General features: G+C 38.6%; 1 pseudogene; it reads left to right on the top strand.

Annotated features, from left to right (window-relative positions):
• The first annotated feature begins 3,204 nt into the window (after positions 1-3,204).
• LOC105300601 lies at positions 3,205-3,447 on the top strand (annotated as a pseudogene).
• Positions 3,448-5,419: the final 1,972 nt, after the last annotated feature.

Raw genomic sequence — 5,419 nt, 5'->3', positions numbered from 1 at the left:
GTGCTTAGACTGAGAGCATTTTCCAGCGAAAACTTCAGAGGCTTTCGGGCAGAGCCTAGAGTCTTGGGACATTACAAGTGCCAGGGGCATTAGAGATCAAAGTCCAGCACCGTCCTTTTACAGATAAGGGAGGCCAGATTGGCGGCCTGCATCCACACAGCTTGTGAACGGAGAACCACATCTACATCTTCTATTTGCCACTCAGAGGCTAACTGAGACTGTGAAATTGTGTCTGCCCAAAACTCTTCTGGAATTTATTATGGCTTCGTTGGCAAAGCTCAGGAACTGAAAAATGGCTGTTTCATTGTTGGAGAAGGAAGAAGGATGAGCTACCAACGCATTAGCATCTCTATAGTCAAACTGAAGTGAAACATTGATCAACTCTCTGGCCAATTTGATCAATTGAGGTAGTCAATAAGAAGTTATTTCATCAAATAGCCAGGTCTCATATTTGAATTCACTAGTCTATGTATACTAATTCTATGTAACTACTCTGCATATTTCTCTGTTTCTAAGATAGATTCATATTGAAGTTTTTTTCTATTCTTGACTATTAGGAAAATTGTCACAACATTTAATAGATGTTTATAAGATTTGCCTTTCACAAGTCTTTGCATACAAAACAAATCTCTCACTTGTTAAAAATAAATTTGTGTTTTTGGGAAAAAATGGTGTAGATGATAGAGGCTTTGTTTATCCCTCTTGCGACCAAATCAAAGCTGTGACAAACATGGAGCAAACAGCAAGCAAAGTCGCCAAGGATCTACTTCAACAGAAGCACTACAAATAGGGAGAGAAATAATCAAACCTGCAATGGTAGAAGGTAGGAGGGGGTGAAGACGCGAGGCCGACTGGTCCTGAGTGGCGGAGTGGAACAGAGACTGCACAGCCGGCAACTATAGACACCTCTTAAAGAGGCCGTGTCCACGAGTGGACTTTCCAGTGACGGACCTGCTTATCCTGAGCACCAGCACCTGCTTAGCTCCACGGGGGTGTGAGGGGGGGAACCAGAGACTTATAAGGGGATGCTGAGCTGTTGGAGTAAGGGCCAAAGGCGAGGCTCTCTCCTCGGCAGAGGTGCCTGCAATATTCATTGCTCCTTTGTTGAGCCCTTCCCCCTCCCAGTGTGAGGACTCAGAACTACCAGAGCTGAGATGTCTTCAAACTGGGTAACAGAGATTGCTCTGCCCAGAGGATTTCCTGAAATTCAACCTCCCGCAACTCGCGGCCGCACACAAACCATATCCAGTTGTGTCCTCAGTGGGTCCAGTGCTCCTTGCTAAGCAGCACCAAGACTCACAGTGGTGGCAGCTGACCTCAGTTTCTGGCGTGGCCTTTTGAGGCAACTATAAGCACAGCATCTGTGGATTGCTTGCTGAATCTTAACAGGTGGCACAGGCTGGGGCTAAACTTGGCCTGTAGCTGAAACCCTCTTAGGACTGTGCCATGGGACAAAACCATGCTAATAAGACTGGGAGACTTAGGAGCTTTGCTTAGTACATAGAAATAGACACAAAAAGGCAGCCAAAATGGGAAGAAAGAAGCAGAAACCATATGAGAGAACAGCAGAGAGATCTAGGAATAACGGAGTCAAGCAGTCTAGCAGATGCAGAGTTCAAAACACTGATTATGAAGATGCTCAATGAACTTAGGAGAAGTGTAGATGAATTCAGTGAGAACTTTAACAAAGAGCTAAAAACCATAAAAATGGAAATGGAAATTATAAAAGGGAACCAATCAGAAATGAAGAACACATTATCTGAGATGAAGAGTATATTAGAAGGAATAAACAGAGTGGATAAAGAAGAGGGTCAAACCACCGATATAGAGGATGGGGAAGCCAAGGACACTCAATCAGAATGGCAAGAAAAAAGAAGCCAAGACTATAATAATAATTTAAGGAGGCTATGGGGCACTATTAAATGTAAAAATATTCATGTCATAGGAATACCTAAAGGAAAACAAGACGTTATAGGGCTATTTGAAGAAATAATGATAGAAAATTTTCCTAACCTGGTGAAGGAAATAGACATAAAACCCCAGGAAGCTCAGAGAGTCCCAAAAAGATAAACCCATAAAAACCCACACCAAAACACATTATAATTAAAATGCCAAAGGTTAAAGACAAAGAGAGAATCTTAAAAGCAGCAAGAGAAAAGCAGTTGGTTATCTACAAGGGAGCACCCATAAGATTGGCAGCTGATTTCTCAAAAGAAACTATGCAGGACAGAAGAGCTTGGCACAAAATATTCGACGTGATGAAAACTCAGAATCTATAATCAAGAATACTTTATCTAGCAAAGCTATCATCTAGAGCTGTAGGACAGATAAAGAGCTTCTCAGACAAAAATAAGCTAAAGGAATTTATCAACACCAAGCCAGTATTACAGGAAATGTTGGAGGGACTTCTTTAAGAAGAAAATACATGTATCAACACGTGAATGAAGAATGGTAATACTACATTCCTATCAACAAATACCTCAAATGGAAAAGAATTAAGTGCTCCAACCAAAAGATAGAATGGCTAAATAGATAAGAAACAAGACTCATGCATATGCTGCCTATAAGAGACTCACTTGAGATTAAAAGATACATGGACCAAAGGAAGGGGATAGAAAAAGATATTTCCTTGATGGACCTAGAGGGTATTGCGCTGAACGAAATAAGTTATATAAAAACAAATATCGCGTGATTTCATGTACACATGGAATGTAAAGAACAAAATAAACAGCAACAACAACGGAAATAAACTCAGGTACAGAGAATATTTTGAGGGCTACTAGATGGGTGGGGGTAAGGGGGGATGGCAAAGAAGGGTAAAGGTATTAAGAAATACAAATGGATAGTAACAAAATAGACGTGGAGATATAAAGTGTAGCATAAGGAAAATAGTTAATGTAATAAACATGTAAGGGATAAGAGGGGTACTATATTTAGTGGAGTGATCACTTTGTGAGTTATATAAGTCTCTAATCACTATGCTGTACAACTGAAATGAATATATTATTGTATGCTAACTATAATTGAAAAAAACTCATTGAATTGTACAATGTAAATATGAGCAACTAATTGTCTATTATATTTCAATAAGGCTGGGGGTGGGGAAATAAATAAATAAATAAATTTGTCGGTAGAGACGACCTAGTTCCAGGCCTTGCAGTTCTATGTTTCTCTGCTTCTGGACCCGAGACCTCTGCCACAAACATGCTCCACCAGGTTCTTGGTCAGACCAAGAAGTATCCACACTCGATCTCCCTCTTTGTAGTTACTGGAGGTACTGGAGCAGTGCTGTGTGTTTTGCATCTGGCATTCTTCAATCCAGATGTCTCTTGAAACAGAAAAAATAACCCAGAACCCTGGAATAAACTGGATCCCAATGATCAATTCAAATTCTACTCAGTGAATGTAGATTATAGCAAACTGAAGAAAGAGTATCCAGACTTCTAAATGAAACGTTTCATTAGAAAGCTGCTTAGAATGAAAGTCTTCCAGAAGCCATCTGCAAAATGTTCCACTTAACCAGGAACTATTTCCCCTCCAAATGCTGTTGGCATATTATGTTGGTATATTATGTTGGGGTTTATGTTGATTAATAAATATCTGAAACTTGAAAAAAAATAAATTTATATTATGGGGTTTCCATTTGGGATAATGAAAAAGTTCTGGAACTGGATAATAATGGTGGCTGCACCTCATGAATATCCGTAATGTCACTGAATTGTATACTTTAAAATAGCTAAAATGATACATTTTTATGTGTATTTTTCATAATAAAAATAAATGTACAAAGAAATATAATTATTGGGAATAAGAAAAAATTAGTTCAGTTGCAAATAATATATTTCATTGATTTATTCAATAAGTATATATGGAGTACCTGCTATGAGACAAATGTCTACTTGAAAAATGTTTGAAAGTACTTGCTAACTGTAAGGTGTTATGAAAATGTAAGATATATGTTTGTGTATAACTGTGTATGTGTTGGTGGAATGAGTGCTAGATACTGTCCGTTCACTCTTCACCCTCTCCATCTTGCTTTGAGTTTGAGGAGCCTCCCCTGAAGGGACTATAGCCACAGACTCCCTTACTATTTGGCTTTGTAGCCATTGATAGACCCAGGGTGCCATCGCAGTCCTTGTTAATTCCTTTTAGCCCTACCTACACAGCTGTAAATGATCTTTTATTAAATAATCCTCAATTACCCTGACTGAATGCCAATCAGATGGCCGTGGGAACCCTAAGCAATACAGCATGTTTATGCATATTTGTGTGTCTGTGAGTATGATCTTGTGTAGCAAAGGGTAGGCATGTTCTCTGCCCCAACTCATATTATCTAAGGCAATTGGAAGTATAAAAATTAAACTTCGCCTTGTCTGAGAAATCTAGATGAATTGAGTTTTAAAGACTCTTTCCTCTTAAGGTTGCTTCTAGGTTTCTGTTTTTTATTATTTTTATTATTTTATTTTAGGATTATGTCTCATTCTCTAAATGGGTTAATGTTGTCTTAAAACTCCCATTATTTTAGAAAAAAAAATGGACTTCCAATTAATAGAGTTTTGAAGTATCCAATATCTTTTATTATAAAAAAAGGAGGAGCCATTTAAATTAGGGAATACCGATTGCTTAAAACTACACACTTTTGAATAAACCTATATCAATTTAATGAAGTTTTTTGTGATCAGTATAATTTACTGCAATTGTATTCAAACCCCAAATTATGGATATTTTACACATGAAATACAGCACTGGTTTAAAGCAATTAGTTGAATCACTTTCCTGATGTGAAATCAAACAGGGACACTGCAGAGCAGGGCTGCCCATGAGCACATGATGTGAGGAGGCCAGCCCTCCTTCTTTGTAGTATGGATCCTTACTCTCTGCCACTGTCCTCTCTTACTACAGCACATGGCATTTTACAAAGCAACACCCCATATAGTGGTGCCTGTTGCCGTTAATATCTTTTAAGTTGTATAGTTTAGGACTTTCTCATCACTCACCTGAACAATTGCCACCATGCCTCTTTATATGCTCATGTATGGTGTTCATTGCATGAGGGTGCCTGGGCTGAAGCTGACCTTAAATCTAGCCTGCACTCTGTTCACCTAGTCTGATTGTGTGGCTTCTATAAAAAAGAGGTGCCTTTTCTAATTTGCTTAAAATTGGCAGCAGCAGCCTTGTTGCTAGTGTCTCCTGACTGGTCTTTCTTCCTCCGGTCTTGTCCTCCTTTTATTCATCCTACCATTTTAAACTTCTAAAATGTGAGTTTGAAAGCATGGATGAAAGAAATTGAAGAAGACACAGATAAATGGAAAGATACTATGTGCAATATTGTTAAAATGTCTATACTGCCCAAAGTCATCTACAGATTCAGTGCAATTGCTGTCAAAATTCCAGTGCTATTTTTCACAGAAATAGAAAA

This window comes from Pteropus vampyrus, unplaced genomic scaffold (genome assembly GCF_000151845.1).
Source record: "Pteropus vampyrus isolate Shadow unplaced genomic scaffold, Pvam_2.0 Scaffold215, whole genome shotgun sequence".
In the NCBI taxonomy this organism is placed as follows: Eukaryota; Metazoa; Chordata; class Mammalia; order Chiroptera; family Pteropodidae; genus Pteropus; species Pteropus vampyrus.
This window is presented reverse-complemented; position numbering and strand designations above follow the sequence as displayed.